At 52.1% G+C, this 12,785-nt stretch overlaps 1 protein-coding gene and 1 long non-coding RNA gene across 5 annotated transcripts in view; one reads left to right on the top strand and one right to left on the bottom strand.

Annotated features, from left to right (window-relative positions):
• ADCYAP1R1 (ADCYAP receptor type I) overlaps window positions 1-12,785 on the top strand; it is a 107,172-nt gene that overhangs the window by 60,610 nt on the left and 33,777 nt on the right.
• On the bottom strand, window positions 3,492-5,018 carry LOC112446389 (uncharacterized). Its single transcript, XR_003034358.2, has 2 exons — window positions 4,364-5,018; window positions 3,492-3,721 (listed from the first exon to the last, which is right to left on the bottom strand). It is a non-coding gene; the product is annotated as an uncharacterized lncRNA (long non-coding RNA).

The following is a 12,785-nucleotide window of genomic DNA, read 5'->3' as shown; positions in this document are numbered from 1 at the left end:
GGCTGTGTGTGCCTCAGACATGGCAGCTTTTAGGAAAACGTAGCCAAGACCCAATCCAAACCAATTCAACCAGAACCTCAGTCTGTCATAGTCGCCATGACTTTTAAAGGCCCCCCAGGCAATTCTGATGAGAAGCTAGGCTGAGAATCCTTGAGTTAGGCCCTGGGGAGGGGCAGCTCTTGACGGTAGGTGAGAGCTGAGGGATGGATGATTGGGGAGAACGTTCTAGGCTGAGGGAACCACAGCAGCAAGAGGCGGGTGGGGAAGGGGAGTGAGTAGGTCCCTATATCTGGAACCCTGGATTGAAGTCGGTGGGGGCGAGCTAGAGGGAGGTATGGCTGAGGGCCAGGGAGCAGGTATGTGTGTATTGTGTGTCCACTGCCCCTGGAGCCGGAGGTAGGAGGGGATGGCACTGGGGGCTTCCTCCCCCAAGCTACTATCTCTCCAGCTTTTCCCAGGATACCACCTGGACCTCTCTCCTCTAACCCTGCCTCGGGGACCCTGTGAGTCAGGTTACCCTCAAACCTGAACTTGAGCAAGGGATCTCAAGCCTATGGAAAAATTCCACTGATCCACCCACTGGCTCATTCATTCACTCACTCACTCATCCCCTCACCCTCTCACTCATTCAACTCCCATGACAAGCTGGCATCTTGGATCCTGCCTGGTGGAGTGCAGGCAAGGTCAGGGGAAGGATGGGGGCCTGCCGAGAGAGAGGTTCACACACTGATAGCCTTACCTGTAGAGTTCTCCTGGGGAGTGTACAGACATCTCTACGGAATAGGTCAGTGAAGTTCAGACCATCTGGGAAGGCTTTCTGGAAGAGCAGAGAGGGATTAGGGACCAGATTTGGGGGAGATGGGGAAGCCAGGGAAGTTCCAGGTGGGGACTGACCCCAGTAAAAGTAGGAAGAGGGCAGTGAGTATGGTCGGAGGAAATTGTGACAGCTGGCACTCAGATACCAGGGGCCAGGTTCTAAATTATTACACATTCACAATTGCATAGCATAGCTCATTTAAACCTCACCAACCTACGAGCCGGGTAGCATTTTCCTCCCATATTCTGGATGAGGTTGTACAGACTCACAAGAGAGTAAGTAGGTCACTACCTGTTACCTAGTAAGTTACACAGCCTGGAAGGGTGGAGCCAGGACACGCCTTTGATCCTTCCAGAGTTCGTGCTCTCTGATCACTAGACTGCATTTCGGTTCAGAAAGGAGGGAAGAGACAGCCCCCCCCCCCACTCCCCTGCATCCCCGCCCCACCCTGCTCCCGCCCCCGGCCACCGAAGGCCTGCAATTTTCTTGGCTACTAAAGGCCAGAGGGTGTTTGTGTTTCTAAGGGCCAGGCTGGCTGGAGGCCTCAGCCTCTAGTGACCTGCTTGGCTAGGTCTCCCAGGCCCCAGCTTCAGCCTTGTGGAAGGAGAGGGGCAGGTAGAGGGGAGGCATGAGTGTCCAGCTCAGCTCACTTCAGGGCTCCTTCCTGCTGGCTGAGGTTGGAGGAGCCCCACCTTGAGGGTCCTTCAGAGCAGGGGGCCTCTGGGCACTCCAGTGCAGATGTCCTGGGAGATACCTGCTATCCTGTCAGCTGCCAGGGCTTGGGCTTGACTCAAGACTCAGGCTGGGTCCTCGGGGCATCCTTGGCTTCAGGTTTAACACATTTATGAACCATGGGTAGCCATTCATCCCATCGTGCCTTGTAGAGCTTCTGGGAGCATTTAAAGATGCTGATGGTCAGGCCCTCCCCAAAGCAATGAGGGGAGCATTTGGGCCCCGTGGCTTGTTGAGAGTGTGTGTTAAAAGCCTCTCAATGATTCTAGAGTGTATCCAAGTTTTAGAACCACTGGTTTGGTCAGAGAAGTCCATCCTCCAGGGTGCTCATGTCAACTCAGGCCAGAGAGCAGTGCTCAGGGTCCAGGCAAACCCGTCTGGGAGACAAGAGTCCAGTCTGACAGTAAGCAAGAGTCAGCAGTTGTGCATTCTGGTATTGAAATCTGTGCCTGGGGTGAATGGAGAGAGACGAGCTCTCCTGCTATAGCCCTTCTCTGCACTTCCCCTGCCCCTTCTGTCCCAAGCACACACGCTATGCATGGAACATTGGTCAAGGGTCAGCCAGCATCACTGAAACACACCTGAACAAGGAAATCTGTCAGCCTGTTCCAGTGACTATGAGTGTGAATTCACGGCAACACTTATATATATATTTTTATGCTGATGGCTCAGCAGTAAAGAATCCGCCTACAATGCAGGAGATGTGGGTTCAATCCTGGATCAGAAAGATCCCCTGAAGGAGGAAATGGCAACCCACTCCAGTATTCTTGCCTGGAGAATCCCATGGACAGAGCAGCCTGGTGGGCTACAGTCCAAAGGGTCACAGAGTTGGACACGACTAAGCAATTGAGCAGGAGCATGTACTAATATTTATATATTTACTACTTGTGGGCTTCCTTGGTAGCTCAGCTGGTAAAGAATCCACCTGCAATGCAGGAGACCCTGGTTCAATTCCTGGTTCAGAAAGATCCCCTGGAGAAGGGATTGGCTACCTCTCCAGCATTCTTGGGCTTCCGTGGTGGCTCAGATGGTACAGAATCTGCCTGCAATGCGGGAGACCTAGGTTCAATCCCTAGGTTGGGAAGATCCCCTGGAGGAGGGCAAGGCAACCCACTCCAGCATTCTTGCCTGGAGAATCCCCATGGACAAAGGAGCCTGGCGGGCTGCAGTCTATGGAGTCTCAAAGAGTTGGACACGACTGAGTGACTAAGCACAGCATAGCATATTACTTGTATGTCCCCATGAAGACTCTTGAGAGTCCCTTGGACTGCAGGGAGATCCAACCAGTCCATTCTGAAGGAGATCAGCCCTGGGATTTCTCTGGAAGGAATGATGCTAAAGCTGAAACTCCAGTACTTTGGCTACCTCATGCGGAGAGTTGACTCATTGGAAAAGACTCTGATGCTGGGAGGGTTTGGGGGCAGGAGGAGAAGGGGACGACAGAGGATGAGATGGCTGGATGGCATCACTGACTCGATGGATGTGAGTCTGAATGAACTCCGGGAATTGGTGATGGACAGGGAGGCCTGGCGTGCTGCGATTCATGGGGTCGCAAAGAGTCGGACACGACTGAGCGACTGAACTGAACTGAACTGACTGAAAGTGAGTGCATTGGAATGAGGACACTGGTCTGTTAGAGACGAGATGCGTCTGTGGCATGTTGTAGCTGTGTAGCTGTAGGTGGGGGGCTCCCAGGAGGGCACCTGCGTCTGCTTAAATCCTTACTCCTCACTGATCCTGGGATACCCACCCCCCACCCCCAAAGAGAATATGGGATGGTAATGTATATAGTGGCCTTCAGAGTGGAAGCCAAGGGACAGTGATAGGCTGGGGAGGGGCACTGGAGCTCGGCGGGGGCTTTAGCGAGTAGAAAATACAGGGAAGATCATGGAGAGTTAAAGCAAGTTTCTGACTGGGTGGTTTCATCCGCACCATCCTTGGCAGGTTTTAAGGATGTTTATTGGGACTGTTGTTGAGGCGATATATTTAGTGGTTTTGTCCCTCGTTCCAAACCCCTGCATGCGAACTAGATCTTGAGACAACACCAAGTCCGGCTTCATCATGACGCACGGAGAGGCCGAGGCCAGAGGTGGCCATCACTGGCCAAGTCACACTGAGGGCTGGAGTCAGCTCTGGGACAGGCCCCAGGTCTGCTGTCCCAGCTGGGGAGCGCTAGGAAACAAGGAGACAAGAGACAAGGAGAAAGGACTCCTGTGCGTGGGAACCGGAGTTGCCTCTCTGAAGCGTCCCCAGGCCCACGCAGGGCACAGGCACCACCCGCTGGGCTGGCCGCTTTGTTCTCTCGGTTCAGCCGAGGCAGCCCTGCCAGCCCCTGTGAGTCCTGCCAGCACCTCTTCTTTGTGGGGCTGCAGGCTGTCATCAGTCTGGAGGCCTTCCCTGCATTTAAGTGGGCTGGTCAGGTGTGGTCCTCCTTGGGGGTCCCCCGCCCCATACTCTGGAGGAGATGGAAGAGGGAGGCCAGCAGTGGCTTTGGCATGAGCAGGAGGAAAGTGACTTGGAGGAGACACAAGCAGCCTGCTCATTGCTATTCTGACCCAGCCGCTGAGGCCTGTCCAGGGTGCAGAGTGCATATCCCAGCCCCCACCTCCACTCTCACCAGGCCAGCAGCCTGAGGGGTTGGGGGCGGGGAACCTCTGCAAGGCTGGGCCCAGGCTCGCCATCCTTGAAGCAAGATCAGCTTCTTGTCTGCACCTCCCAGCAGCTCTGAGAATGAACAGATGGGGGTCTGCAGGGACCCTCCCTCTGAGGAACTCACTTCCCAGATCTGACAAAGGGTTCAGTTTCTGTCCAAACCTGTTTTCCTTTGGTCCTGTAGTTCTCAGACGTAAGCCTGCATCAGAACTTGCTGGAAGGCTTGTTAAAACCCGGATTGCTGGGCCCAGCCCCAGTTTCTGACCCAGTGGATCTGATGGGGCCGGAGTGTCCGTACCTCTGGCAAGGTCCCAGTGGCACTCCTGCTTGGGGGTCTACACTTTGAGGACCACTGACTCCCACAGAGAAGGGCTGCGTCTTTAGTCCTCTCTCCACTCCCCTAGCACCGAATTCACAGCTGGTCTGCATTTTATGGATCAGCAACATTGGCTGTAAAGTAAATTTCAGTATGTTGAATCATTTCTTGCCCTTGAATCATGTGCCGAGATGAGGAACTTGTTCTAACAATACCCGGGCACCCTCGGGCAGCTTCTCAGAAGAGGGGACCGCGCTTTTGTGTGAGTCCCCGGGTCTCACGAGTGTTGAATGCTGTGTGGAACTGGACGGAATCATCGCCATGACAACCCGAGATTAGCTCCTTATTTTGTTCCAGTCGGGGCTAATGGCTCTTGCTTTCTGCCCAAGTGGTCTTTCCCCCTCCTGCCGTCACAAGGCACTGCGTCTCCTTGGCTGCTGTGCGTCTCAGCGTCTCAGTGGGAGCAGCCCCAGGGAGTGTGCCCACCATCACCTCCCACCCCAGCAGAAATCCCCCTGGGCCTGAATTCCTCTCACGGAGTCCCCATCGAGACTTTTAGTGGGATAGACTGAGCCAGGAAGGCGTAGGCAGGTTTCGTGGAGAATTGGGAGGCTTGGGGTGTCAGAGTGGAGAGTTCCCCCAGGGAAGAGCACTGTTCTGACTTCCTCTGCATGGGGAAGAATAGGACCGGAACGCTCTTGACCCTGAAACCACGTCTGATGCACTTTACTAGCTCCTCCTTGAAGCAGAGTTCGCTGCAGCTGCGTCATCAGTATCTTCCAGTTTTCCTTGTGTTTCTGGCCAGCCCTCCAAGTCTTCTTTGCCAACTTTTCTTCTGAGTGGTGACCTTCCTTTTGTTGGGGCCAGGCCCTAGTCTCTTGTCTTTTTTTTTTTTCCTCTCGAATCTACACCCTCTCATTGGACATATTATCTGGGCCCATGGCCCTACATAACTTCCTTGTGCTGACCGCTTCTTGTTCTCTTCCTTCAGTGGCAACTTCCCTTCTGAACACTAGAATTTTATCTAACTGCCTATTTGAAATCTAGTTCTGCTTGGCTCTTTGCATCATCTCAAGCTAAACACACCCCAGATGACACTCTTGAGTTCCAGCTTGCTGATTCCCTCCACCACCTGCTTCTCATCCAGCCCTCCCCACCATGGCCGGTGGCTTAGTCAGCTAGCCATCCAGGCACTCAAACCCAGGTGCCAACCTCGGTGCCTCTTTCCCCTTCGCTGCATAAGTCAGGGTAGCCTAGACCATGGTGCAGTAGCAAATGAACCTTAACATCTCAGAGACTTAATACTGTAACATTTATTGCTTGCACATCACAGGCCAGTGTGGTGGGAAGAGTGGGGAGGTGAGTTTGACTCCACTTAGTCCTTCAGAGATCCATCTCGGGACACTGCCACCCTGGATATGTGGCCTCCAGGGATGCTGCAGGGAGGGGAGAGAGAGAAAGGCTGCGGAGTCTGCAAGGGGTGTTTTTGAGACCCATTTGTTATCCCCCGCCCCACTCACCATGAGTGAGCACTCAGTCCCATGAGATGGATGAGCGTGCATGGTCCCTGGCACACTCACCAGCTGTGTCCAGCCAGTCTGTCACCAAGTCCTGCCTCCAGACCCTCCTACACAGCACTCCATTCTATCTCGGCTGCCATGGCTCTTCATCAAGCCCCACCACCCTCCTCCCAACTGCTGCCACATCCTGGTAGACGTGTCTTCGTGTTTGCTTTCCTGCTCTTGAAATGTATTACCTTCCCACACAGCCAAATCAGTCCACGTGCCTCCTTGTCTTAAAACCCCTCTAGGGGAGGCAGAATAATGTCCCCACCAAAGATGCCTACAGCCTCATCCCCCAAAGCCTGTAGACTGTGTTGCCTTAAAAGACAGAAGGGACTTGGCAGGTATAGTTATATTAAGATGGGTGAGTAGCCTGGATTATTCAGTATATTCACAAGCATCCTTATAAGTGACAGGAGGCAGCAGGAGGGTCAGAGGAGAGACATTTGAAGATGCTATGCTACTGGCTTGGAAGATGGAGGAAGGGCATCTTTGCATCATCCCACCACAGGGCAAGGGATGTGGGTGGGCGCCTGAATCTGGAAAAGATAAGAAAACAGATTCTTCACTAGAGCCTCCAGAAGAAATGCTGACACCTTGACTTTGGCCCCTTTCTGACTTCTGACCTCCAGAACCGTGAGATAAGAAATCAGGTCATTGTAAGCCACTTAGTTCCCTGTGTTACAGCAGCAATGGGAAAGTAATACACCATCCAGGGTCTTCTTCAGCATTTGGCATTAAATCCAGATTTATTCCCGTGGTCACAGACTATAAGCCCTGGGCGAGCCAAGACCAGGGGTGCTCATTCATCCCACTTTTGCTTTTCAGTATCTGACTTTTAACAGACACTTAATATTTCTTGAATATGTGAGTGAAGAACAGGGAGGGAAAGAGAAAATGAGAAGATGAAAAAAAGACAAAAGGAGGAGAGGGAGGAGGAGAAAAGGCCTCTTGAAATCTTCTAGCCCCAACAGCACTAAGCTTTGTTGGGGCTGGAGTCTGGAACAGATGGGGAGAAAGAAGCTGGACGTATTGCGTGGGTGTGGAAGGAAGATGAGTCGTCGTCCTTAGTTAAAAAAAAAAAAATCCAAGGTGCTCTCAGGAGCCCAGACCCAGTTCTCATCTCCCTGGAAAGTGTTCTTGGGAGCACTCGGCTCTAAGGCTCCTGAGGCCAGAGCCTACCCATCGAGAATGGGAGAGAAGACAGACCCCACCTCCCTTCTCATCCGGGTCCAGCTGAGAGGTGATAACTGTAGGAAAAATGTCCGCGAGGCATCCTGGGAAGCCCTGAGGAGACTTGCATCTCCTTTGACCCCAGTGATGCCAGCCAGAGGGGTGGGTGGAGGGCTGAGAGCTCCCTATGGGATCAGGGACATTGTCCCATAAAGCAAAACTGTGTATCTATTCACAACATTTCTGACACCAAATGTGTGCGTTTTCCATACCAAGCAATTCTCCAGTTTTCTATGGACACCCACTGGATGTCCCTACAATTTAATTCAAATCTGACCCCAATTACCTAGAGTTAGCACAGACCCTACAGGTGAAGGGTCAGTTTCAGGAGACTGCTCCCCCATTTCAGATGCCAGTTGCACATCGTGGGTCCTCAGGTAACCCACACTTCAGTCTGACTTGGCTACCGATCAGGGGTTCCCATGGCCTCCTTCTCACACATTTACCAGTTTACTATAAAGGATTTTATAAATGAACAGCCAGATGAAGAGGTCCATAGGTTGAGGTCCAATAGAATCCCAGGTGTCGGAGCTTCTGTCTTTGGGGAATGTGCCACTCTCTGGCATGTGGATATGTTCACCAACCCAGAAACTCTCCAGATCCCACTGTTTAGGGGTTTAGGGATGTTCCACTATGTAGGCACCATAGGTTAAATCATTGGCCTTTGATGATTAACTTGATTTCCGGCCCCAAGGTGAGAGGTGGGGCTGAAAGTTCCAGTTCCTTAACCCCACAGTTGGTTGCCCTGTGGACCAGTCCCTATCCTCCAAGAGCCATGTCATGAGCATACACTCAAGTATGGCTGAAAGGGGCTTATGAATAACGAAAGCTGCTCCTCTGACCCCATCACTCAGGTTGTTCCCAGGATTTTAGGAGCTCTACGCCCTAGTGCCGGAGAATTGACGCTTTCGAACTGCGGTTCTGGAGAAGACTCTTGAGAGTCCCTTGGATGGCAAGGAGATCAAACCAGTCAATGCTAAAGGAAATCAACCCTGAATATTCATTGGAAGGACTAATGCTAAAGCTGAATCTCCAATACTTTGCCACTTGATGCAAATAACTGACTCATTGGAAAAGACCCTGATGCTGGGAAAGATTAAAGGTGAAAAGAGAAAGGGCCAGCAGAGGATAAGATGATTAGATAGTATCACTGACTCAATGGACATGAGTTTGAGCAAACTCCAGGAGATCGTGAAGGACAAAGGAGCCTGGTGTGCTATAGTCCATGGTGTCACAAAGAGTCAGACACAACTTAGTGACTGAACAGCACCAAACAGGAATCTGGGATGAAGACCAGATGTGTAATTCTTATTATATCACAATATCATAGTCTCACAATATCAAAGTCATTATGAGTTATTATATCACGATATCAAATTTATTTTATCACAATATCATAGTCTCCTAAACCCAGACACTAGACTTGGGCCCTAAGGTTTGGGTTCTACTTTTAGGCTTCCTACCTGCTCTGGTGCTATAGGAATTATCCCACTAGGATCTTTAGTCTATGGAGGGGAGGCAGGCCAGGAACCAGGAGGGCTTGTAGAGTGTGGTGGGCCATGGGGCAGGTGAGGGGACCTTGGCAGATGCCCTGTTGAGGATGTCTGTCCTGGCAGTGGGGCCAGGGAAAGCAGCCCCAGCCTACTGGCCATCCTTCCAGATTCCAGCAGGTCCTGAGTGACTCTCTTCCAGATCTGAGCTCTGGTCACTCAAGGAGCTGGGAGACCACTCAGAGTCACCCAGCCCTTGATGTGCTCAATGGGAAACTGAGTCAGGCTGGAGGGTGTGGAGACTTGCCAGAATCATGCTGTGAGCCCTTGGCAAAACTCGAGCCACTGACGTCCTGCCGATGTGGAGGGGGCACCCTGTCCTTTCCCTCCCACTGCCCTCAAATGCGAACTCCTCAAATTTGTTTTCTCCACCACTGTAGCCCTGGGCCTGATGGGCCCTGGCACATGCTAGCTGCTCAGTAAACAGTTGTTGGGAGGATGGATTCCTCACTGCCTCCGTGTCTCTGACCTTCAACCTGGGAACCCTGCCCCATTGTGCCACCTACGCCTGAGCCCCTCGGCCCTTGTGACTATGTTCCCTCACTCATCTAACAAGTTCTGGGCCCCGGGAACGTCAGCTGGCAGAAGCAGCTGGCTGTGCCAGGGCCTAATGTTCCACATTAAGGAACATCTGTTGGTGAGGGCTCCCAGGGCGTGGGCCAGACACAGCCACACTCTATGGCCATTTTGTGGTCAGCACGGGCCATGTCGGCCAAAGATGTACTGTTAGGTCTCTTTCAAGGACATGTTGTCATGACTAGCCATGTGTAGGGGGGAGTCCTGCTGTAATGGGCGGACAAGAGTCATCAGTAACAGGCTTGGTACCCATCTCCCTTCATGTGGCCCCCAGAATCCTCATCATCTTGGTTTGTCATCCTCAGAGCTTTCTGTGATGCTTCTACCTCCCAAATGCAGTCATTCTGGAAGCAGGATACTATGGGTTAATGTGACTGCATGTGAATTCTAAAGTTGTTGTTGTTCAGTCTCTAAGTCGTGTCCGACTCTTTGTGACCCCGTGGACTGCAGCACAACAAGCTCCTCTGTCCTCCACTGTCTCCCGAGGTTTGCTCAGACTCATGTCCATTGAGTCAGTGATGCTATCTAACCATTCTAAAGTAGCCAGGTCTGAATTCTAAGAGATAAGGTTTTTTGCATATGGTAACTTCGGACCCTTTCTGATCTAAACATGACCTGAAACTGTGGGCCCAAACAGAGTGGCTGTGAGCTCAGGAGGCCCACCCCAGGCCCCCACCCCTGCCCAATGCCTGCCGGGCTTCCTCTGTGTCTGCCCAGGGGCCCTCTACCGGCCTTTCTCACCTGCTTGGGCTCTATTTCATCTCTCTGCCTAGGTCTGTCTCAGGGGAATGATTCCCAGGGATACCTCAGTGAAATAATGAGATTAGTGGTAATAACAGTGGTGACCAGGCACTGAGTGAGTCTGCCTTTCTTCCAACAACTTTTCATGTATGAACTCATTGATCCTTCCCACAGCCCTGGGGGTGGGACAGGCACAGGCTGTCTTGCACCTGGCAGAGGAGCCCTCCAAAGTCCTGATTTAGAGCCTGCTCAGCCAGGTGAGGTCCCTTTCCTGGAAGTCTGCACTCTGCCATTGGACACGCCACATACTGCCTCCCGTCTCTGCCTTTGCATGATTGTATCGCTCTATGCACTTTCTCTGCCCACCTGGAACACGTGGAGTTCCTTGCTCCTCTCATGTTGTGTCCTTTCCCTGGATGACCTCTCACCCCATGGCCTCGCCCGTGCCCCTTGTGCTGGAGTATAAAGCAAGGAGCTGTTAAGGAGCTGAGGTGATAGGGCCACTGATTGGTGCTCACTGATAGTGGTGGCCATGTGACTCGGTCACATCTTTCTTTGGAAGAGCTCGCAGTCACAGGTGTGTGGGGATGAGTAAGGAGACCAATGGGGAAGCTGTAACCAGGGTCCTAGGGAAAAGTGGTCTGCCCTTGACCTGGTGGAGGTGCATGGATTCCACAAATATTTGACTGTCAGACCAGCAGGACTTGGGTCTACAGAGCACGAAGAAGGTGACAAAATGAGAATGATTCCAGGATTCCAACTGGGGCTGAGACAGGAAATCAGGTTTTGTAGGAAATGCTCAGATGAGTCTTGGACAGGCTGGGTGTAGGTTGTCTTGGGCCTTTCAAGGTGGGGATATCCAGCAGGCACCTGGCTGTGAGAGGCAGCCCTCAGGTTGTACAGGAGACAGGCTTGGGAGCTGTGTGTATAATTCTGTCAGGAAGCCCTTGAGCCTGGTTCAGTTCAGTTCAGTTTACTGATTGAGGCGTATCTGACTCTGCAACCCCATGGACTGCAGCATGCCAGCCTTCTCTGTCCATCACCAATTCCTGGAGCTTGCTCAAACTCACGTCCATCGAGCCAGTGATGCCATCCAACCATCTCATCCTTTGTTGTCCCCTTCTCCTGCCTTCAATCTTTCCCAGCATCACGGTCTTTTCTAATGAGTCAGTTCTTAGCATCAGGTGGCCAAACTATTGGAGCTTCAGCTTCAGCATCAGTTCTTCCAATGAATATTCAGGACTGATTTCCTTTAGGATGAACTGGTTGGATCTCCTTGCAGTCCAAGGGACTCTCAAGAGTCTTTTCCAACACCACAGTTCAGAAGCATCAATTCTTTGGCACTCAGCTTTATTTATGGTCTCTCACAGCCATATATGACTACTGGAAAAAACATAGCTTTGACTATATAGACCCTTGTCGGTAATGTCTCTGCTTTTTAATATGCTGTCTAGGTTTGTCATAGCTTTTCTTCCAAGAAGCAAATGTCTTTTAATTTTACTTGCTCCTTGGAAGAAAAGTTTTGAGTCTGTTGATCTCATCTAAGATGAGTGGAGCAAAGGGCCGAGGGCAGGGCAGATGCTAGCTCCTGCATTCGGTCAGGTGGGTCCCAGTGATGAGGGCCAGGAAGGTCAAGAGGCATCTCAGTGGAGAGGAGGGATGACGTCAGATGAGGGGTGAAGCATGAAGGAGAGGTGAGGATGGAGTGACAAGGAGTGCAGAGAACACCAGGAGGCTGGTAGGGGCTGGGAGGAGAGTGGGCACAGGGGTTGGAGGATCTACTGAGCGCCCCAAATCTGAAAATCTGGTCTTCAAACTTGACCTCTTCCTCCTCCTGGCAGCTCACGTGCTGTGAGTCACTGTCTTAATGATTCCTAAATAGTTCTCAGTTTGTTCTTACTCCTCTCCATCCCTCGGTGCTCACCTGATCTGGGCGTGCGTCCCCACCATGGTGGCCTCTGAGGTGATCCCTGCCTCCTATCCCTTTGTGCTCCGAGTCCTGTCATAGTCCTGGGGTTGGCTGTGTAGGTCTCTGCCTGGCTGACTCTGCCCTCCTCCCCACCCCCATCTGACCAGTTTGTGCTCCTCCTTCAGGTTCCTCCTTCATTTTCACTCCATCTCTCCACTCCAGGCCTGTCCCAAAAGGCAGTGGGTGGCCGGGGCACAGGGTAGTGGTGGCAATGGAGCATCCTCAGGCCAGCTAGTTCCTGCCTCTCCCTCCATCCAGGAGGTAGATCTGAAGCTGGACCTCACAGTGACGTGGAGCCTGGGGATGTGGAAGAGCTCGTGCAGGGTGCTGTGTGTGTGTGCTGAGTGTGTGCTCCATGTGTGCGCTGTATGTATCTGTGCTCTGTGTGTATGTGTGTCTGTGTTTGTGTGCTGTGTGTGCTGTGTGTGTGTCTGTGCTCTATGTATGTGTGCTCTGTATGTGTGCTCTGTATGTGCTCTGTATGAGACACCATGGTCTCTGTGTGTATGCTCTGTGTGTGCTGTGTGTGCTCTGTGTGTGTTGCATGTGTGCTCTGTGTGTGTGTGTGCTGTGTGTGTATGCACTCTGTGTGTGTTTGCTCTGTGTATGCTGTGTGTACTCTGTGTGTGTGTTGTGT

The sequence above is a fragment of the Bos taurus genome, chromosome 4 (genome assembly GCF_002263795.3).
Source record: "Bos taurus isolate L1 Dominette 01449 registration number 42190680 breed Hereford chromosome 4, ARS-UCD2.0, whole genome shotgun sequence".
Taxonomy (NCBI): domain Eukaryota; kingdom Metazoa; phylum Chordata; class Mammalia; order Artiodactyla; family Bovidae; genus Bos; species Bos taurus.
This window is presented reverse-complemented; position numbering and strand designations above follow the sequence as displayed.